Source organism: Oncorhynchus gorbuscha, linkage group LG16, assembly GCF_021184085.1.
Source record: "Oncorhynchus gorbuscha isolate QuinsamMale2020 ecotype Even-year linkage group LG16, OgorEven_v1.0, whole genome shotgun sequence".
Taxonomy (NCBI): domain Eukaryota; kingdom Metazoa; phylum Chordata; class Actinopteri; order Salmoniformes; family Salmonidae; genus Oncorhynchus; species Oncorhynchus gorbuscha.
In genome coordinates, this window is record NC_060188.1 from 11,435,967 (window position 1) to 11,460,052 (window position 24,086).

General features: G+C 47.2%; 1 protein-coding gene across 2 annotated transcripts in view; it reads right to left on the reverse strand.

Moving 5' to 3' along the window:
* The window catches only part of LOC123999355 (acid-sensing ion channel 2), a 607,124-nt gene that overhangs the window by 542,388 nt on the left and 40,650 nt on the right, over positions 1-24,086 (reverse strand). The window lies entirely within an intron of this gene.

Consider the following 24,086-nt stretch of genomic DNA (forward strand, 5'->3'; position numbering starts at 1 on the left):
TTTCCTCCTCACAGAATACACCCTGCCACTCTTTCCCCCTCACAGAATACACCCTGCCACTCTTTCCTCCTCACAGAATACACCCTGCCACTCTTTCCTCCTCACAGAATACACCCTGCCACTCTTTCCTCCTCACAGAATACACCCTGCCACACTTTCCTCCTCACAGAATACACCCTGCCACTCTTTCCTCCTCACAGAATACACCCTGCCACTCTTTCCCCCTCACAGAATACACCCTGCCACTCTTTCCTCCTCACAGAATACACCCTGCCACTCTTTCCTCCTCACAGAATACACCCTGCCACTCTTTCCCCCTCACAGAATACACCCTGCCACTCTTTCCTCCTCACAGAATACACCCTGCCACTCTTTCCTCCTCACAGAATACACCCTGCCACTCTTTCCTCCTCACAGAATACACCCTGCCACTCTTTCCTCCTCACAGAATACACCCTGCCACTCTTTCCTCCTCACAGAATACACCCTGCCACTCTTTCCCCCTCACAGAATACACCCTGCCACTCTTTCCTCCTCACAGAATACACCCTGCCACTCTTTCCTCCTCACAGAATACACCCTGCCACTCTTTCCTCCTCACAGAATACACCCTGCCACTCTTTCCTCCTCACAGAATACACCCTGCCACTCTTTCCTCCTCACAGAATACACCCTGCCACTCTTTCCCCCTCACAGGCTACACCCTGCCACTCTTTCCTCCTCACAGAATACACCCTGCCACTCTTTCCTCCTCACAGAATACACCCTGCCACTCTTTCCTCCTCACAGAATACACCCTGCCACTCTTTCCCCCTCACAGAATACACCCTGCCACTCTTTCCTCCTCACAGAATACACCCTGCCACTCTTTCCTCCTCACAGAATACACCCTGCCACTCTTTCCTCCTCACAGAATACACCCTGCCACTCTTTCCTCCTCACAGAATACACCCTGCCACTCTTTCCTCCTCACAGAATACACTCTGCCACTCTTTCCTCCTCACAGAATACACCCTGCCACTCTTTCCTCCTCACAGAATACACCCTGCCACTCTTTCCTCCTCACAGAATACACCCTGCCACTCTTTCCTCCTCACAGAATACACCCTGTCTGCCTGCTGACTCTCATCCTCCCAAGATTGGAGTGCAAAGAACAGAGGGAGGATACAGCTGGAGAACAGAGGGAGGATACAGCTGGAGAACAGAGGGAGGATACAGCTGGAGAACAGAGGGAGGATACAGCTGGAGAACAGAGGGAGGATACAGCTGGAGAACAGAGGGAGGATACAGCTGGAGCAGAGAGGGAGGATACAGCTGGAGAACAGAGGGAGGATACAGCTGGAGAACAGAGGGAGGATACAGCTGGAGAACAGAGGGAGGATACAGCTGGAGAACAGAGGGAGGATACAGCTGGAGAACAGAGGGAGGATACAGCTGGAGAACAGAGGGAGGATACAGCTGGAGAACAGAGGGAGGATACAGCTGGAGAACAGAGGGAGGATACAGCTGGAGAACAGAAAACCGACAGACACAGATATGGAAAAGGAAGAATGACAAATTCAGAAAGAAACCTCTAGTACTGATTTAGGGAAGTTTACTTCTAAACAGTCTCCAAGTGAGAAACATTATGTGCCAATTTTCCCCCACACGGTGGGCCATTCTTTGGGTGAAATGAAACCAGGGAAGAAAATAATTTACAGTCTGAATCCCATTATGTCTTGTATACACTGCATAGCCCCAGTCAGTCTTTAGAAGTGTTTGCGTTCTCTGCCATTGCTCAGGTCTCTCTTTAACACAATCCCAGTGACAGGTCCACTGACCTGCAGCTACAGAGGTGTAGAGCTGAGCAGAGCTGGGTTCATGTTCACACAGTTATACCAGCTAATTACACAACACCCCTAAGGCCTGCGCTAGTGTGTACGTGTTGTATGAGAGTAGTACCAACTTATACCCCAGACAGAGACAAGGCTGGCAAATGTATCATGAGGTGACGATCTCTTCCACACAAAACCTGAAGGTTTCAGGATTCGTTTTCAGAGATTTTCTCCACAAAACACTCTTTTAATTATATCACACTGTATACATTATTATTATTCATCTATGGCAGAAAAGACTACTTACAGACAGGGCCATGGATGGAGTGAGTGAGTGAGTGAGTGAGTGAGTGAGTGAGTGAGTGAGTGAGTGAGTGAGTGAGTGAGTGAGTGAGTGAGTGAGTGAGTGAGTGAGTGAGTGAGTGAGTGAGTGAGTGAGTGAGTGAGTGAGTGAGACACTCCACCCTGGACTTGAACAGCCTCTATGACCAGGTCCACCTCTACAAGGCAGCAGTGCCCACCTTTGCCCGGACTCTAAAGGACATCGCTCTCTAACATATCCCCAACACTTCACACAGGAGCAACAGATCAATAGACACCCCACCCAGACCAGCGAGACACGCTCCCAGACCTGCGGGACCCCCCCCCCCTCGACCTGCACATAGAGGACTCACGCCAAGAGGACTTACATCCAGACCACAGCACCACCAGCCACATCCACACCCCCACCCCAACCAATCAACACCCCCCATGACAATCATGCCCACACCCTATTTAGGCCCCCTCAAATCAGACCTATGCCCCTCCTGCCCACTACATGCACCACACCCCCGCAAAGAGGGCCTCAACATGGAAGTCACACATACGCCCAGGTAGTGAGCGGGCAAACAGTCCCAAACCCCACTCTCACACTCGCCCAAGCCAATGGCATGTACCAGATGCTCAGCAGGCTCTGCTCACACTTACTGGCCTGAGGCCAAACCACACAACCAACAACATTGGACACTTTATGGAACACAAAGCCTTCACTATATCATCCTGGAATATCCCATGCCTGAGGTCATCTACCTTTGGCCTAAAGAGCAGGAACCCGGACTTCGGTAATCGGTAATACAGACATTGTCATCCTGTAAGAAACCTGGTATAGAGGAGACGGACCCACTGGTTGCCCTCTAGGTTACAGAGAGCTGGTAGTCCCAACCACCAAACTACCAGGTGTGAAACAGGGAAGGGACTCGGGAGGTATGCTAATTTGGTATAGAGCAGACCTAACTCACTCCATTAAATAAATCAAAACAGGAACATTTTACATTTGGCTAGAAATTCAAAAGGAAATGATCTTAACAGAGAAAAATGTCCTCCTGTGTGCTACCTATACCCCCCCCACTAGAATCCCCATACTTTAATGAAGACAGCTTCTCCATCCTGGAGGGGGACATCAATCATTTCTAGGCCCAGGGACATGTACTAGTCTGTGGCGACCTAAATGCCAAAACCGGACAAGAACCTGACACCCTCAGCACACAGGGGGACAAACACCTGCCTGCAGGTGACAGCATTCCCTCCCCCATATGCCCCCCTAGGCACAACTATGACAACATAACCAACAAAAACGGGTCACAACTCCTGCAGCTCTGTCGCACGCTGGGTATGTACATAGTCAATGGTAGGCTTCGAGGGGACTCCTATGGTAGATACACCTACAGCTCATCTCTTGGCAGTAGTACTGTAGACTACTTTATCACTGACCTCAACCCAGAGTCTCTCAGAGCGTTCACAGTCAGCCCACTGACACCCCTATCAGACCACAGCAAATTCACAGTCTTCTTGAACAGAGCAATTCTCAATCATGAGGCATCAAAGCCAAATGAACTGAGTAACATTAAGAAATGCTATAGATGGAAGGAATGCAGTTTGGAAACCTATCAAAAAACAATTAGGCAACAACAAATTCAATCCCTTCTAGACAATTTCCTGGGTAAAACGTTCCACTGTAATAGTGAAGGTGTAAACTTGGCAGTAGAAAATCTTAACAGTATATTTGATCTCTCAGCTTCCCTATCAAATCAAAAAATCTCAAATAGAAAACCGAAGAAAATGAACAGCAATGACAAATGGTTTGATGAAGAATGCAAAAATCTAAGAAAGAAATTGATCAACCTGTCCAACCAAAGACATAGAGACCCGGAAAGAAGAAGGAACAGCACGTCAGAAATCAGCTCAATGTCATTGAAGAATCCATAGACTCTAACCACTTCTGGGAAAATTGGAGAACACTAAACAAACAGCAACACGAAGAATTATCTATCCAAAATGGAGATGTGTGGGTAAACCACTTCTCCAATATTTTTGGCTCTATAACAAGACTACCAGAACCCACTGGATTCTCCAATTACCTTGAATGAGCTTCAGGACAAAATAAAAACCCTCCAACCCAAAAAGGCCTGTGGTGTTGATGGTATCCTCAATGAAATGATCAAATATACAGACAACAAATTCCAATTCGCTATACTAAAACTCTTTAACATCATCCTTAGCTCTGGCATCTAAACCCAATATTTGGAACCAAGGACTGATCACCCCAATCCACGAAAGTGGAGACAAATATGACCCCAATAACTACCGTGGAATATGCGTCAACAGCAACCTTGGGAAAATCCTCTGCATTATCATTAACAGCAGACTCGTACATTTCCTCAATGAAAACAATGTACTGAGCAAATGTCAAATTGGCTTTTTAACAAATTAACGTACAACAGACCATGTATTCACCTTGCACACCCTAATTGACAACCAAACAAACCAAAACAAAGGCAAAGACTTCTCATGCTTTGTTGATTTCAAAAAAGCCTTCGACTCAATTTGGCATGAGGGTCTGCTATACAAATTGATGGAAAGTGGTGTGGGGGTAAAACATACAACATTATAAAATCCATGTACACAAACAACAAGTGTGCGGTTAAAATAGGCAAAAAGCACACACATTTCTTCCCACAGGGCCGTGGGGTGAGACAGGGATGCAGCTTAAGCCCCACCCTCTTCAACATATATATCAACGAATTGGCGAGGGCACTAGAAAGGTCTGCAGCACCAGGCCTCACCCTACTAGAATCTGAAGTCAAATGTCTACTGTTTGCTGATGATCTGGTGCTTCTGTCACCAACCAAGGAGGGCCTACAGCAGCACCTAGATATACATTTACATTTAAGTCATTTAGCAGACGCTCTTATCCAGAGTGACTTACAAATTGGTGCATATTCTGCACAGAGTCTGCCAGACCTGGGCCCTGACAGTAAATCTCAGTAAAACCAAAATAATGGTGTTCCAAAAAAGGTCCAGTCACCAGGACCACAAATACAAATTCCATCTAGACACTGTTGCCCTAGAGCACACAAAAAACTATACATACCTTGGCCTAAACATCAGCGCCACAGGTAACTTCCACAAAGCTGTGAACGATCTGAGAGACAAGGCAAGAAGGGCATTCTATGCCATCAAAAGGAACATAAATTTCAACATACCAATTAGGATGTGGCTAAAAATACTTGTATCAGTCATAGAGCCATTGCCCTTTATGGTTGTGAGGTCTGGGGTCCGCTCACCAACCAAGACTTCACAAAATGGGACAAACACCAAATTGAGACTCTGCACGCAGAATTCTGCAAAAATATCCTCCGTGTACAACATAGAACACCAAATAATGCCTGCAGAGCAGAATTAGGCCGATACCCACTAATTATCCAAATCCAGAAAAGAGCCATTAAATTCTACAACCACTTAAAAGGAAGTGATTCCCAAACCTTCCATAACAAGGCCATCACCTACAGAGAGATGAACCTGGAGAAGAGTCCCCTAAGCAAGCTGGTCCTGGGGCTCTGTTCACAAACACAAACACACCCTACAGAGCCCCAGGACAACAGCACAATTAGACCCAACCAAATCATGAGAAAACAAAAAGATAATTACTTAACACATTGGAAAGAATTAACAAAAAAACAGAGCAAACTAGAATGCTATTTGGCCCTACACAGAGAGTACACAGCGGCAGAATACCTGACCACTGTGACTGACCCAAAATTAAGGAAAGCTTTGACTATGTACAGACTCAGTGAGCATAGCCTTGCTATTGAGAAAGGCCGCCGTAGGCAGACATGGCTCTCAAGAGAAGACAGGCTATGTGCTCACTGCCCACAAAATGAGGTGGAAACTGAGCTGAACTTCCTAACCCCCTGCCCAATGTATGACCATATTAGAGAGACATATTTCCCCCAGATTACACAGATCCACAAAGAATTCGAAAACAAATCCAATTTTGAAAAACTCCCATATCTTTTGGGTGAAATTCCACAGTGTGCCATCACAGCAGCAAGATTTGTGACCTGTTGCCACGAGAAAAGGGCAACCAGTGAAGAACAAACACCATTGTAAATACAACCCATATTTATGCTTATTCATTTTATCTTGTGTCATTTAACTATTTGTACATTGTATATATATATATAATATGACATTTGTAATGTCTTTACTGTTTTTAAACTTCTGTATGTTTAATGTTTACTGTTAATTTTTGTTGTTTTTCACTTTATATATTCACTTTGTATGTTGTCTACCTCACTTGCTTTGGCAATGTTAACACATGTTTCCCATGCCAATAAAGCCCTTGAATTGAATTGAATTGAATTGAATTGAGAGAGAGAGAGAGAGAGAGAGAGAGAGAGAGAGAGAGAGAGAGAGAGAGAGAGAGGCATAGACAGAGAGATAGAGAGAGAGGGAGACAGAGAGAGAGAGAGAGAGAGAGAGAGAGAGAGAGAGAGAGAGAGAGAGAGAGAGAGAGAGAGAGAGAGAGAGAGGCATAGACAGAGAGATAGAGAGAGAGGGAGAGAGAGAGAGAGAGGCATAGACAGAGAGATAGAGAGAGAGGGAGAGAGAGAGAGAGAGGCATAGACAGAGAGAGAGAGAGAGAGAGAGAGAGAGAGAGAGAGAGAGAGAGAGAGAGAGAGAGAGAGAGAGAGAGAGAGAGAGAGAGAGAGAGAGAGAGAGAGAGAGGGAGACAGAGAGAGACAGAGAGAAAGTGGAGGAGATAATAAAAGCCCATCATCGGAAAGTCACACATCAAACTGAGCCAGTCTGAGAGTGGTGCCACATCCATCTATCCCTTTTTCATCTACCTAAAAGCACCGTGTTTCGTTTCGTTTCTCAGGCAGGGTGGAACTGGGTGGAGGTGTTAACTGACTAATGGTCAGATTGTAGCCTATCCCATCCTATCCTGGTTCCCAGTGTGTCAGCCTCGTCTACAGCACGGGCCGCCTCACATTTCTTCACATTTCCATGGATGAGCTGTGATTGAAATGAGAGGTATTGTGCTGTGTACTGGTCTGTGTATGTATCTGCAGAGGGTACAACCCAGGGACGGGTCAAGCCCCACATCCTTGTCAGCATCAGGACCAAACAGCAGGTTAATGCAGTGGGAGTAGGGGAGGGTGTCTGGGAGAAGCAGAAAGTAGAACAAGGTCTTGGAGAGCATTGGCAACAGATCGTAGAGGAGGAGGGTACTGGAGAAAATGAGTTTCTGAGTTTCCAACTGCATAACAGGTCACTGGAGTGTTTGAGAGACACCCAGGCTGTCATGGAGTACAGTAGAACAGAACATCACAAGGAAGCAGAGTGTGAGGCAGTATATTGTATAAGACTGCCACACTGTCCTTGAACAAACTTTGTCACCTCCATCTGCATGCAATAGACTAGAGATAGAGAGCGATAGGGAGAGAGAGACAGACATTTGTCCAATAACATAACTGTGTATATGTCTGTGTTTGTATGTGGGTGAAATATCAAACCTAAATTGTAGGCAATAATCTTTTAAATGACCTGCGGTGGGAACACATCCATTTTTTTTTTTTTTTTTTTTTTTTTCACCTTTATTTAACCAGGTAGGCTAGTTGAGAACAAGTTCTCATTTGCAACTGCGACCTGGCCAAGATAAAAGCATAGCAGTGTGAACAGACAACACAGAGTTACACATGAAATAAACAATTAACAAGTCAATAACACAGTAGAAAAAAATGGGCAGTCTATATACAATGTGTGCAAAAGGCATGAGGAGGTAGGCGAATAATACAGTTTTGCAGATTAACACTGGAGTGATAAATGATCAGGTCATGTACAGGTAGAGATATTGGTGTGCAAAAGAGCAGAAAAATAAATAAATAAAAACAGTATAAAAAACAGTATGGGAATGAGGTAGGTGAAAATGGGTGGGCTATTTTCCTATAGACTATGTACAGCTGCAGCGATCGGTTAGCTGCTCGGATAGCTGATGTTTGAAGTTGGTGAGGGAGATAAAAGTCTCCAACTTCAGCGATTTTTGCAATTCGTTCCAGTCACAGGCAGCAGAGTACTGGAACGAAAGGCGGCCAAATGATGCGTTGGCTTTAGGGATGATCAGTGAGATACACCTGCTGGAGCGCGTGCTACGGATGGGTGTTGCCATCGTGACCAGTGAACTGAGATAAGGCGGAGCTTTACCTAGCATGGACTTGTAGATGACCTGGAGCCAGTGGGTCTGGCGACGAATATGTAGTGAGGGCCAGCCGACTAGAGCATACAAGTCGCAGTGGTGGGTGGTATAAGGTGCTTTAGTGACAAAACGGATGGCACTGTGATAGACTGCATCCAGTTTGCTGAGTAATTGAACAAACCATAATTCATTTCATAGTCTATGTCAGCCTTCACAGAGGACCTGTGAGGCAACACACACACTCATACACACCCACTGCAGACCTGATATATTCACTGAGCTGCCATAGCAGGTTCATGACCCATAATCCCAGAACTGTGGGACAATAAGAGAGGACATGCAACAGTGTGTGATGAGTACTGTAAGCCTGCGGGTGGTGGTAAGAGCAGCAACAGCATCACACAGCCACAGAGAGAGACACAAACATGATGGGACTGTCTCTCTCTCTCATTTGGGATGTATTGAAATAGCAGATAACACAGGCGTTATCAGGCCTGAATCTGATTTAAAACACACACACGCATTTACAGACAATCTTTTTCAACCCAGTAAAAGAGCGATATGGGAAAAACAACACCTGTTGTTTCAATCTCATTGTTAAGAGTACAGTAGTAAACAACATCTGAAGGCAGCAGCCCAAACACAGTTTGTCCGGTTTCTCTCTCATATATATATATATATATATATATATATATATATATATATATATATAGAAGGATATCACTGACACATTCACTGAGCTCCCAAAGCAGGTTCATGACCCATAATCCCTAACTGTGGGACAATAAGAGAGGACATGCAACAGTGTGTGATGAGTACTGTAAGCCTGCGGGTGGTGGTAAGAGCAGCAACAGCATCACACAGCCACAGAGAGAGACACACATACAAACATGATGGGACTTCTCCTGCTAGCTGGGAGGCCAAACAGACCAAAGTAAGCCTGCTCTAATTAGCTACAGTATTCGCTAGCATGGATGGGAAGGTGTGGGCTGGCTGGTCCACATAGTATTAACTAGACTCTATGGTATACATACAGTATATGCTTATGGGTGGTTTGAGCACTGAATGCTGATTGGCTGACAGCCGTAGTATATCAGATCATATACCACAGATATGACAAAACATTTATTTTTTACTGCTCTAATTATGTTGATAGCCAGTTTATAATAGCAATAAGGCACCTTGAGGGTTAGTGGTATATGGTCAATATACCACAGCGAAGGGCTGTATCCAGGCACTCCACGTTATGTTGTGCCTAAGAACAGTCCTTAGCTGTGGTATATTGGCCATATACCACACTTCCTTGTGCCTTATTGCTTAAATATACATACAGTAAATACAGGTAAATGTCAAAATAACATAAAGTGTCTTAATGGAGCATTGGGTCACCACGAGCCAGAACAGATTCATATTCTACAAGTGTCTGGATGTCTATTGGAGGAATGTGACACCATTCTTCCACAAAAAAAATGAGGATGGTGGTGGAAAACTCTGTCTCAGGCGCTACCTCAGAATCTCAATTGGGTTGAGACCTGGTGACAGACACACACACACTTTAAACCCCTTTAGGACCCCTCTTTCAAAGTCACTGTGATCTCTTTGTCTAGCCAGGGTAGCCAAAATAATGTTCAACTGGGCATTTTATACATGACCCTAAGCATGATGGGATGTTGATTGCTGAATTAACTCATGAACCACATCTGTGTGGACACACCTGCTGTCAATATACTTTGTATCCCTCATTTACTCCAGTGTTTCCTTTATTTTGTCAGTTACATGTACATACCACATACAGTGCATACAGAGTACAGAGGGCATTCAGAGAGAGACACTTTCAAACTGGGTGTTATATCATTGCAAATCACCACAATGCAATTTACACCAAAACTAAATGTTGACTGCAGGAGCCAAGCAGCTGCTATATTCTTACTGATGGATCACCAATATTCACCTTATCCTGTCTAAAAGGTCAGTTTATACTTGGTCTAACGACATGTCTGCAGACAATTAGAATGGGACAAGTGTCACTGGTCAAAACCACATTGAATTTTTACTCCAGTGGAATGTCTGCAGACTGTCCCTACAGCTGTCAGTTTCCGTGTCGCACATTAAAAAAAGTTTATTTCTCTGTGACTGTCGCAACATCCATTGTCATGGTTACCCGACTGCCACAGCAACCAGTCAAATCTTCCTGTGACAAGCAGATGCAGGAGTTCTAAAATTCTTTGATAGAATGACCTACTTTTATTCCATCACACTGCCCCATTACCTTGTAAATAATGTTGTTGTTGTTGTGGGTGTATTTTCCTGTAATAATGAATAAAAAATAGTAGTTAAGATGTCAGCTATAATCTGGTCATTATTTGAACTGGCTAGCCAGCTAGCTAACTAGCTAGCAACAAAACAAAATATTGTTTAGAGAATAGCTTTTAGTTGCCTGGCTTGCTGATTTACTGAATTCATTTCTAAACAGATGCGTTTATTGATGTTAAAATAGAGAAGGTATGCTATTCGGAGCACCTGACTGCTGATGTCATGCAGACGCTGTCCTTTTGTGTCTATACTCTTTCATAAGGACAAAAACAAGTTCGATGTCGGACCACAATAGAGTGTTAATGACGTCCCTACAACAATTGTCGACTGACATGTCGATAGACAGACTGTAAATCAGCCTTTACAGTGTTTGCTTGTTGTTGCGTCTATCAGCGTGCACCGTCCACAAACAATACCACGTGGATACGTAAAAAGTAGGGCTGTGACTCTACTAGTATGGGAATATTTTTTCCATGGCAAAAATAAATACATGAAGCAGACCAAACTATCTTGTCCTTTAAAATCCTGCTGTATGTAAAATACTGTGTGAAATAAATAAATGTGACACATAATGATGTTTGGTTCCAACATTAGGGCTGTTTTCTTAAAGAGGTTAACTCCGCTTCGTGTTTTGTTCCCTTGCCACGATACTAACGAGTATTGCAATACTGGTATAGTCCCGGACCTATTAAAAAGCAGACAAACAGAGCCTTTATGTGGTTGGACGTACTGTACACTATGAACATGATTTACAGAGCTCTTCCTGCACCGATTGGTTTTAGTCTTGCCTCATCCCACCAGCCACTTAATTTGATTTAATAAACTTTCCCTTTTCTTCCCAGAGGGAGCACCAGTTAGAATCATTCCTGTGTAGAGGTGCCCTTGAGATACCAGCCAATGTAGCCACAGCTTTTAATTCAAACCCTCCTTTCCCTCCTTCCAGCTTTCCCTCCTTCCAACCTACATAGTTAGGCTTACACTCTGTCTGACCTGGCTGGAGGAGATGTCCTGCCTGACCTGGCTGGAGGAGATGTCCTGCCTGACCTGGCTGGAGGAGATGTCCTGTCTGACCTGGCTGGAGATGTCCTGCCTGACCTGGCTGTAGATGCCCTGCCTGACCTGGCTGTAGATGTCCTGTCTGACCTGGCTGGAGGAGATGTCCTGCCTGACCTGGCTGGAGGAGATGTCCTGTCTGACCTGGCTGGAGGAGATGTCCTGCCTGACCTGGCTGGAGGAGATGTCCTGCCTGACCTGGCTGGAGGAGATGTCCTGCCTGACCTGGCTGGAGGAGATGTCCTGCCTGACCTGGCTGGAGGAGATGTCCTGTCTGACCTGGCTGGATGAGATGTCCTGTCTGACCTGGCTGGAGGAGATGTCCTGCTTGACCTGGCTGGAGGAGATGTCCTGTCTGACCTGGCTGGAGGAGATGTCCTGTCTGACCTGGCTGGAGGAGATGTCCTGTCTGACCTGGCTGGAGGAGATGTCCTGCCTGACCTGGCTGGAGGAGATGTCCTGTCTGACCTGGCTGGAGGAGATGTCCTGTCTGACCTGGCTATAGGAGATGTCCTGTCTGACCTGGCTGGAGGAGATGTCCTGCCTGACCTGGCTGGAGGAGATGTCCTGCCTGACCTGGCTGGAGGAGATGTCCTGTCTGACCTGGCTATAGGAGATGTCCTGTCTGACCTGGCTGGAGGAGATGTCCTGTCTGACCTGGCTGGAGGAGATGTCCTGCCTGACCTGGCTGGAGGAGATGTCCTGCCTGACCTGGCTGGAGGAGATGTCCTGTCTGACCTGGCTGGAGGAGATGTCCTGCCTGACCTGGCTGGAGGAGATGTCCTGTCTGACCTGGCTGGAGGAGATGTCCTGCCTGACCTGGCTGGAGGAGATGTCCTGCCTGACCTGGCTGGAGGAGATGTCCTGCCTGACCTGGCTGGAGGAGATGTCCTGCCTGACCTGGCTGGAGGAGATGTCCTGCCTGACCTGGCTGGAGGAGATGTCCTGTCTGACCTGGCTGGAGGAGATGTCCTGTCTGACCTGGCTGGAGGAGATGTCCTGCCTGACCTGGTTGGAGGAGATGTCCTAACTTATCCTTTCCACCCTGCTCTTGACCCTCTCTGAAGCTGCTGACTGTTGACCTCTGTCTTGGTCATATCCACTCTCCCGCCCCTCTCTGTATATCTCTTAACCCTGACCATTATATCTCTCACTATACCTCAATAGTCTTCATCTCCAGACTGTCAACACGGGTGCACCACTTCTTCCTGACCTTGACACACTGTCACTGTGACCATGGTCTACATTAGGAAGGACCCGACCTCCAGTCAGCAGTGACCTCTGACTGGCATGGGTCCCTCTGCACCAAGTCTTACACAGTGACCTCTGACTGGAATGGGTCCCTCTGCACCAAGCCTTACACAGTGACCTCTGACTGGCATGGGTCCCTCTGCACCAAGCCTTACACAGTGACCTCTGACTGGCATGGGTCCCTCTGAACCAAGTCTTACACAGTGACCTCTGACTGGCATGGGTCCCTCAGCACCAAGTCTTACACAGTGACCTCTGACTGGCATGGGTCCCTCTGAACCAAGTCTTACACAGTGACCTCTGACTGGCATGGGTCCCTCTGAACCAAGTCTTACACAGTGACCTCTGACTGGCATGGGTCCCTCAGCACCAAGTCTTACACAGTGACCTCTGACTGGCATGGGTCCCTCTGCACCAAGCCTTACACAGTGACCTCTGACTGGCATGGGTCCCTCTGCACCAAGTCTTACACAGTGACCTCTGACTGGCATGGGTCCCTCTGAACCAAGTCTTACACAGTGACCTCTGACTGGCATGGGTCCCTCTGAACCAAGTCTTACACAGTGACCTCTGACTGGCATGGGTCCCTCAGCACCAAGTCTTACACAGTGACCTCTGACTGGCATGGGTCCCTCTGCACCAAGCCTTACACAGTGACCTCTGACTGGCATGGGTCCCTCTGAACCAAGTCTTACACAGTGACCTCTGACTGGCATGGGTCCCTCAGCACCAATCCTCCCAGTGGCCTCCAGACTGTCATGAGTCCCTCTGCACCAAGCCTCCCAGTGACCTCCAGACTGTCATGGGTCCCTCTGCACCAAGCCTCCCAGCCCAAGGACAGGGTATCTTTATAGTAGCATCTCAATGTCCTAAAACCAAGGCTGTCCTGGCAATGAAAGAGCTAATAAAATTACTCTCTATCCTTCCTTCCCCCAGTCCCTCAGCCCTCCCTCACTCTCCTCTCCAGTTTTACAGAGATGGCTAAATGAGCTCCCCTGTGGGCAGTATTACCAATACATATACAGGATTGTGCACACAAACAGATAGGTTTCAGGACACCCCCCCCCCCCCCCCCCCACACACACACACACACACAGGCACAGAAAAGGACGTTTAAAAGACTGGACGTTTAAAAGACTTCTATGTCTTCATCAGTCATCAGTCTGCCTCTCACAGACAGACATCACACTCCCTGGAGCCCCTCACATTCATATAGCATCTGATCACACTAGGATACTACACTCTCCTTCCCTCTCCCCTCATCACTGTTCACTCATAGAGCATCTGATCACTGTTCACTCATAGAGCATCTGATCACATGAGGACACTACACTCTTCTTCCCTCTCCCCTCATCACTGTTCACTCATAGAGCATCTGATCACACTAGGATACTACACTCTCCTTCCCTCTCCCCTCATCACTGTTCACTCATAGAGCATCTGATCACACTAGGATACTACACTCTCCTTCCCTCTCCCCTCATCACTGTTCACTCATAGAGCATCTGATCACACTAGGATACTACACTCTCCTTCCCTCTCCCCTCATCACTGTTCACTCATAGAGCATCTGATCACATGAGGACACTACACACTTCTTCCCTCTCCCCTCATCACTGTTCACTCATAGAGCATCTGATCACACTAGGATACTACACTCTCCTTCCCTCTCCCCTCATCACTGTTCACTCATAGAGCATCTGATCACACTAGGATACTACACTCTCCTTCCCTCTCCCCTCATCACTGTTCACTCATAGAGCATCTGATCACATGAGGACACTACACTCTCCTTCCCTCTCCCCTCATCACTGTTCACTCATAGAGCATCTGATCACACTAGGATACTACACTCTCCTTCCCTCTCCCCTCATCACTGTTCACTCATAGAGCATCTGATCACACTAGGATACTACACTCTCCTTCCCTCTCCCCTCATCACTGTTCACTCATAGAGCATCTGATCACACTAGGATACTACACTCTCCTTCCCTCTCCCCTCATCACTGTTCACTCATAGAGCATCTGATCACACTAGGATACTACACTCTCCTTCCCTCTCCCCTCATCACTGTTCACTCATAGAGCATCTGATCACACTAGGATACTACACTCTCCTTCCCTCTCCCCTCATCACTGTTCACTCATAGAGCATCTGATCACACTAGGATACTACACTCTCCTTCCCTCTCCCCTCATCACTGTTCACTCATAGAGCATCTGATCACATGAGGACACTACACTCTTCTTCCCTCTCCCCTCATCACTGTTCACTCATAGAGCATCTGATCACACTAGGATACTACACTCTCCTTCCCTCTCCCCTCATCACTGTTCACTCATAGAGCATCTGATCACATGAGGACACTACACTCTCCTTCCCTCTCCCCTCATCACTGTTCACTCATAGAGCATCTGATCACATGAGGACACTACACTCTTCTTCCCTCTCCCCTCATCACTGTTCACTCATAGAGCATCTGATCACATGAGGACACTACACTCTTCTTCCCTCTCCCCTCATCACTGTTCACTCATAGAGCATCTGATGACATGAGGACACTACACTCTTCTTCCCTCTCCCCTCATCACTGTTCACTCATAGAGCATCTGATCACATGAGGATACTACACTCTCCTTCCTTCTCCCCTCATCACTGTTCACTCATATAACATCTGATCACATGAGGACACTACACTCTCCTTCCCTCTCCCCTCATCACTGTTCACTCATAGAGCATCTGATCACATGAGGACACTACACTCTCCTTCCCTCTCCCCTCATCACTGTTCACTCATAGAGCATCTGATCACATGAGGATACTACACTCTCCTTCCTTCTCCCCTCATCACTGTTCACTCATAGAACATCTGATCACATGAGGATACTACACTCTCCTTCCCTCTCCCCTCATCACTGTTCACTCATAGAGCATCTGATCACATGAGGACACTACACTCTCCTTCCCTCTCCCCTCATCACTGTTCACTCATAGAGCATCTGATCACATGAGGATACTACACTCTCCTTCCCTCTCCCCTCATCACTGTTCACTCATAGAGCATCTGATCACACTAGGATACTACACTCTCCTTCCCTCTCCCCTCATCACTGTTCACTCATAGAGCATCTGATCACACTAGGATACTACACTCTTCTTCCCTCTCCCCTCATCACTGTTCACTCATAGAGCATCTGATCACATGAGGACACTACACTCTCCTTCCCTCATCACTGTTTACTTTGATTGTCTCGCTCTGTTTCTTTCTATTCTTTCTCCATTTATTTCCTTCTCTCCCTCTCTCAGGACTGTCCCTTTCTCCTCCATCTCTTTCCATCCTTCCTTCCTTCCTTCTCTCTCTCTCTCTCTCTCTCTCTCTCTCTCTCTCTCTCTCTGATCTCTCTCTCTCTCTCTCTCTCTCTCTCTCTCTCTCTCTCTCTCTCTCTCCCTCTCTCAGGACTGTCCCTTTCTCCTCCATCTCTTTCCTTCTCTCTCTCTCTCCCTCTCTCTCTCTCCCTCTCTCAGGACTGTCCCTTTCTCCATCTCTTTCCTTCTCTCTCTCTCTCCCTCTCTCTCTCCCTCTCTCTCTCAGGTCTGTCCCTTTCTCCATCTCTTTCCTTCTCTCTCTCTCAGGACGGTCCCTTTCTCCATCTCTTTCCTTCTCTCTCTCTCAGGACGGTCCCTTTCTCCATCTCTCTCTCTCTCTCTCTCTCTCTCTCTCTCTCTCTCTCTCTCTCTCTCTCTCTCTCTCTCTCTCTCTCTCTCTCTCTCTCTCTCTCTCTCTGTCCCTCTCTCTCTCTCTCTCTCTCTCTCCCTCTCTCAGGACTGTCCTCTCTCTCTCTCTCTCTCTCTCTCTCTCTCTCTCTCTCTCTCTCTCTCTCTCTCTCTCTCTCTCTCTCTCTCTCTCTCTCTCTCTCTCTCTCTCTCTCTCTCTCTCTCTCTCTCTCTCAGGACTGTCCCTTTCTCCATCTCTTTCCTTCTCTCTCTCTTTCTCTCTCTCTCTCTCTCTCTCGGTGCATGCTGGGTGTTTTTGGAGTTTGAGTGTTTGGTGTGGAAAGCTTTATCCTAACTAACTTTCTTGATTCTATTATTTTCTTTACATGTTATTTTCTATGGTGGAGGGTTAATGCAATATTTGTTTTTAGCGGTATCCAAAGGTTTTTTTTTTCCAAGTTAGGGTGGAAGAGGACAGAGTAACGTTCCTGGGGGTTGGGAGGTCTAGTGTGCGCAATGGCTTCTCAGCCTAGCGCGCAGGAGACGCTGTCTATACAGCATGGGTTCAGGTGTGTTCCTGAGAACGGAGTTAAGGTGGAGGAGGTTCTGCTCGCGGTCGGTGAACAGGTAGGAGCTAAGTTTATACATTCTGCTTCTAGAATGAACAAAGCTGTGGTTGTGTTCATGAAAAGGGCTAATTTGGTCGGTAGGCTAATTGCTAGCGGAATATTTGTAAGGGATGTGTTGGTGTCAATTTCACCTCTCTCTACCCCTTCAACAAGAGTTGTAGTGGCAAATTTGGCTCCGTTTATTACGGATGATCAAATTAGGAAAGAGCTGAGTCGTTTTGGTAAGTTTACTAGCGGTTTCCGTGTACTTTCAGGCAGATGCCGTTAAGCACGTTGTTTCGTTCAGGAGGCAAGTGTTTATGTTTCTGAACAATAATGAGCAACAGCTAAATGTGCATTTTAAAGTGAGGCATGGGGAGGGGCTCTATGCAGGTTTTGCCAGCACAGATAGTCTACGGTGTTTTGAATGTGGGGATTTGGGGCACAAGAGCTTTGCGTGCCCACATAAAGGCCATAGACAAGGGGAGGGTACGAGCGCAAGGGGGGAAATCGAGGTCAAAAGGCAGGGGGTAAGGAGAGGCAGACAGCAGAGGCTGGGCCTAGTCAGTCTAGAGATGGTGGTGTAGATGAGGCTGGGTCTAGTCAGGCTAGAGATGGTGGAGAAGCAGAGGCTGGGTCTAGTCAGGCTAGAGATGGTAGGGTAGTAGAGGCTGGGTCTAGTCAGGCTAGAGATGGTGGAGAAGCAGAGGCTGGGTCTAGTCAGGCTAGAGATGATGGGGTAGCTGAGGCTGGGCCTAGACATGCTATGGAGGGTGGTGCAGATGATGCTGGCCCTAGTCATGCTATGGAGGGTGGTGCAGATGATATTGCGTCTAGTCAGGTTATTCTAGTGGATGAGGAGAGTATAGTGGGGAAGTGTAAGAGATTAGGGGGGGAGGAGGAGGGTGTCAAGAGGAAAAAGAAAAAGGGTGTGGACAAAGGCACCATGGAAATGTTGCCTGTTGCTGTGGGTGAGGCCCTAACCAGAGAGAAAGGGCAGGTGGTCAGGGTGGGAGATAGAGAAGAGGAGGAAAGTGAGTCTGAGGAAGAGGATGAGGAGTTATTTTTTTCAGACTCCTCTTCAATTGGCCCGGAGCTGACAGCCAGTCAACCAGAGGGGTCTAAGTACACGTTGAGAGAACTGACAAGGTTCCTGAATAAGACTAAGGGGAAAAAAGTTAATCTTGAGGCTTTTTTCCTGATCCTAGAAAGTTTGTAAGATCAGTACAACATGCTATGACAAATGAGGGGCATGGTGTCCTCTCACCCAGGAAACGGTTTAGGTTGAGGAAGTGGGTCACAACAGTGCGTAAAGGTTTACCTTCAGACACTGTTTAAATGTTTAATTTCTTACTGACACTGGGGCTTTTTGAGCATTGCTATTGGTCTATTTCTCTGCTGGCTTTTCTCCCACTTCTTATGGAGACTCTTCGGGTAGGCTCGCTCAATATAAATGGCGCCAGAGATGCGGGAAAGAGGAGTGTGTTGAGTGAATATGTAAAACAAAAAAAAGTACAGGTGTTGTTTCTGCAGGAGACGCATAGTGATGTGGTGAATGAAGTTGATTGGGGGCTCTGGTGGAAAGGGGCAAGTGTGTTGAGCCATGGGACAAATCTTAGTGCAGGGGTGGCAGTCCTTTTTGCACCGGGTCTGGCTGTAAAAATTTGCTCCTCAAAGGAGGTGGTAGGTTGCTTGTTGTTAAAGCAGAAATTAACAACATGTGTTTTGTCTTCATAAATGTGTATGCGCCTAACACAGGGAGAGAAAGAGGGGTTCTATTTGGGAGTCTTAGACAGGAACTCTCACAAGTAGCGCCTGAGGAGACGCTGGTGATAGGAGGTGACTGGAACTGTACAATGGATTTTACAAAAGACAGAAATGGGGAAGAGCCTCATTCAGTGTCAGTGGGAGTGTTAAGGGACATCTTTAATCAGTTTGACCTAGTGGATGTTTGGAGAACTAAACATCCAAACACAAGACAGTATACGTGGGTGAAGGTTTTTGGGGCTAGGGTGAGTGCAGCTCGACTTGATCGTTTTTACATGTCCAGGAATCAGAGCAATAGGCTGCTGGGTGCTACCATTCTCGCAGTGGGGTTTTCGGATCACCACATAACCATGGCTCGGCTGTCTATTTCACCAGGGCCCCGGCAGGCATCTTATTGGAAGTTCAATGTAAAGCTCTTACAAGATGCCACTTTTTGCTCAGGTTTCCAGACTTTTTGGGAAAGATGGGGACAGCGAAGAGAGGAGTATGAGTCTCTGAGTCAGTGGTGGGATGTGGGGAAAGTGCAAATTTGGCTTTTCTGTCAACAGTACACAGCTCTCTCATCCTCAGAGGCTGGGAGAGTATTGGGGGAACTAGAGCGGTGTATTAGTGAGATGGAGGTAGAGATGGTGGGGCAAGGCAATGTAGGCCTCCAGGCTAACTTAGCCGAATTACGTAGGGACCTGGGCAGTTTTTTCCAGGTTAAAGCAAAGGGAGCACTTGTAAGAGCTAGGTTCTCCATGCTCAAGGAGATGGATGCTCCCAGCTCCTTCTTCTTTGGTTTGGAAAGACAGAGCAGTGAAGCCAAGGGTATGCATTGTCTACGGCTGTCTGATGGGCGGGTGACCTCTGTGGTGGGGGAGATGCGGGAGCGGACTGTGGAGTTTTATACTGAATTGTATAGGGCAGAAATGTGTGATCCTATGTGTGCTCAGGTCTTGTTCGCAGGACTCCCTAAGCTCTCTCGGGCACAGAGGGATGAAATGGACATTCCTCTGTTGTCACATGAACTGGCAGAGGCAGTAACCCAGATGTCCCCCGGTCGTGCACCCGGGGTCAATGGACTTCCAGTGGAATTTTACAAAAAATTCTGGGGAACAATTGGATAAGATTTATTTTGCGTGTTGTAGGAGAGTTGCCGATGAGCTGCCGTCGGGCGGCTCTGACTCTCCTGCCCAAAAAAGGGGACTTGTGTGAACTTAAGAACTGGAGGCCTGTGGCATTACTCTGTGCGGACTACAATATTTTTGCCAAGGTCCTCTCTAACAGACTGAAGTCCCATCTGGACTCTATAATACACAAGGACCAGACATATTGTGTACCGGAACGCTCAATCACGGACAACTTGTTCTTGATTAGGGACAAGTTGGACTTGTCGAGAGGTTCTAATGTGAACTTTGGACTGGTCTCTTTAGATCAAGAGAAGGCTTTTGATAGAGTGGATCATGAGTATCTGTTTAATGTGATGTCTGTGTTTGGGTTTGGGAAGAGTTTTGTGACCTGTGTGAAGCTGTTGTATGCTGGGGCGTCATGTATGGTTAAGGTGGGAGGGGGGCTCAGTAGGCCAGTCTGGGTGAGACGGGGCATTAGACAAGGATGCCCTCTATCTGGGCAGTTGTACACACTAGCCATTGAGCCTTTTTTAGGACTGCTACGCAGGAGACTGCGGGGAGTGTGCTGGACAGGCATGGATGTGGTGACAGGAATTGCAGTCTCAGCATATGCAGATGATGTTTCTGTGATGGTCAGGGATGGGCAAGATATGCAGGAACTAGAGACCAGTCTGAAGGTGTATGAGGGAGCTTCATCAGCTAAGGTAAACTGGGGAAAGAGCAAAGCTCTGTTATGTGGGGCATGGGGGATAGGGCTCCTCCTCTGCTTCCAGGGGGTTTGCAGTGGGGTTGTGAAGGGCTTAAAGTGTTGGGGGTGTACCTGGGCTCGGAGAGGTGGGTCAGCAAGAACTGGGAGGGGCTGACACAGGCAGTGGTGTCAAGACTGGCCAGGTGGAGGTGGCTCCTGTCCCAAGTGTCATATAGAGGGAGGGTGCTGATAATCAACAACCTGGTGGCATCTTCCTTGTGGCATAAACTGGCTGTCCTCAACCCCCGCTGGTCTGCTTGCAGACCTGCAACGCAAGCTGGTGGACTTTTTTTGGTCGGGACATCACTGGCTGAAGGCAGCAGTTTTGTACATGACCATCCACGAAGGAGGACAGGGCCTGGTGGAACTGGAGAGCAGGATGGCTGCTTTCCGACTAAAGGCGGTGCAGAGACTGCTGTACCACACTGATGTTGGCTGGAGGGAACCAGCATGCGCTGCTGAGGAGAGCTGGCGGATTAGGGTTGGACCGGCAGCTGTTCCTCATGAAGCTGGAGAGGCTGAGTACAGCAGGTCTCTCAGAGTTTTACTCTGCGGTGCTGAGGGCCTGGCAGCTGCTTAAGGCCCACACGAGAAGGGGGTGTGGAGCCTGGGCAGTGGGTGTGGGAGGAGCCCATCTTCCACAACCCAGCCATCCCTTTGAGATCGGTTCAGTCGGCCACCCTGCAGAGGCAACTGATGGCAGGGGGTTTACAAAGGCTGGGTGACCTGAGACTGCTGGGAGAGGAGGGGTGGAAAACTCCGGAGGTCTTGGCGCAACAAACAGGAATAACGTCTCTTAGGCTGCTGGAGAGATTCCTGGAGGAGGTCCAGGAGGCACTGTCTGAGCCGGTAAGGGGGTGTTTGAGAGGCCAAAGGAGAGGGGCCACCAATGTTCCCGCCACTGCAGGTGACGGCAGAGACTGGAGACTGGCAAGGGGGTCTGGAGGACTTGTTAGATTTTAACACTCCGAGCCTGGGGAGTTTGAGGGGGTGGGAGGTAAAGCCCTCTACAACCTCTGCGTTAAGGTGAGGAGCATTAGAAGCCTAACAGGAGTGAAGGCACATCAGTGGCAGGGGGTATGTGGGCGGAGAGTATGGTGGGTTTTAGATGGAGGGCGCTCTACAAACCCCCAGTACCAAAGAGGTCAGGGGACCTCCAGTGGAGGGTTCTTCATGGAGCCCTGGCCACTAACAGCTGGTTGGCATGGGTTGATCCGGGAATTGGGCAGGGGTGTCCTTTCTGTCAAATGAAAGAAACTGTAATTCATGTGTTTTCTGTGTGCACCAGGTTAATGCCATTAATGTCTCTGTTGGGCGTGGTTTTTGCTGTTGGGATGTTGGGATGTTTATAATGGGATACAGGTATTCGAGTAAGGAGAAAGAAAAATGTGTTTTGTTGAATTTTCTGTTTGCTCAGGCAAAGTTAGCTATTTGGCTAACAAGGAGGAACAGGGTCAAAGGTGGGGGGATAACAGACCCTTTACTACTGTTTAATGGGATGGTCTCTGCGTGCCTTAGGGTTGAGTTTGAGTTCTATAAAATGATCAAATGTGTGGAGATGTTTGAGGAGATATGGTGTGTTGGGGGGGCTGTCTGTATTGCTGGGGAAGATGTTTTGGATATACGGTTGTAGGAGAGGGTTTTTGTGTATGGTGATTTGTATCATTTAGATAAAGGTATTATTTGTATGCAGTTTGTTATTTTTATTTTAGGAGTGGGGGTGAGTTTTAAATGAATTGAGAATGTTTCAATAAAGAAAGACCAAAAGTCAAAGTCTCTCTCTCTCTCTCTCTCTCTCTCTCTCTCTCTCTCTCTCTCTCTCTCTTTCTCTCTCTCTCTCTCTCTCTCTCTCTCGATCTCTGTTCCTCCCGATCTCTCTCTCTTCCGATCTCTCTCTCTCTCTCTCTCTCTCTCTCTCTCTCTCTCTCTCTCTCTCTCTCTCTCTCTCTCTCTCTCTCTCTCTCTCTATCTCTCTCTCTCGATCTCTCTCTCTCTCTCTCGATCTCTCTCTCTCGATCTCTGTTCCTCCCGATCTCTCTCTCTTTCGATCTCTCTCTCTCTCTCTCTCTCTCTCTCTCTCTCTCTCTCTCTCTCTCTCTCTCTCAGGACTGTCCCTTTCTCCTCCATCTCTTTCCTTCTCTCTCTCTCTCAGGACTGTCCCTTTCTCCTCCATCTCTTTCCTTCTCTCTCTCTCTCAGGACTGTCCCTTTCTCCTCCATCTCTTTCCTTCTCTCTCTCTCTCTCTCTCTCTCTCTCTCTCTCTCTCTCTCTCTCTCTCTCTCTCTCAATTCTCTCTCTCTCTCAATTCAAGTCAAGTCAAGGGCTTTATTGGCATGGGAAACATGTGTTAACATTGCCAAAGCAAGTGAGGTAGACAACATACAAAGTGAATATATAAAGTGAAAAACAACAAAAATGAACAGTAAACATTAAACATACAGAAGTTTAAAAACAGTAAAGACATTACAAATGTCATATTATATATATATATATACAATGTACAAATAGTTAAATGACACAAGATAAAATGAATAAGCATAAATATGGGTTGTATTTACAATGGTGTTTGTTCTTCACTTCACTGGTTGCCCTTTTCTCGTGGCAACAGGTCACAAATCTTGCTGCTGTGATGGCACACTGTGGAATTTCACCCAAAGATATGGGAGTTTTTCAAAATTGGATTTGTTTTCGAATTCTTTGTGGATCTGTGTAATCTGGGGGAAATATGTCTCTCTAATATGGTCATACATTGGGCAGGGGTTAGGAAGTGCAGCTCAGTTTCCACCTCATTTTGTGGGCAGTGAGCACAGCCTGTCTTCTCTTGAGAGCCATGTCTGCCTACGGCGGCCTTTCTCAATAGCAAGGCTATGCTCACTGAGTCTGTACATAGTCAAAGCTTTCCTTAATTTTGGGTCAGTCACAGTGGTCAGGTATTCTGCCGCTGTGTACTCTCTGTGTAGGGCCAAATAGCATTCTAGTTTGCTCTGTTTTTTGTTAATTCTTTCCAATGTGTTAAGTAATTATCTTTTTGTTTTTCTCATGATTTGGTTGGGTCTAATTGTGCTGTTGTCCTGGGGCTCTGTAGGGTGTGTTTGTGAACAGAGCCCCAGGACCAGCTTGCTTAGGGGACTCTTCTCCAGGTTCATCTCTCTGTAGGTGATGGCCTTGTTATGGAAGGTTTGGGAATC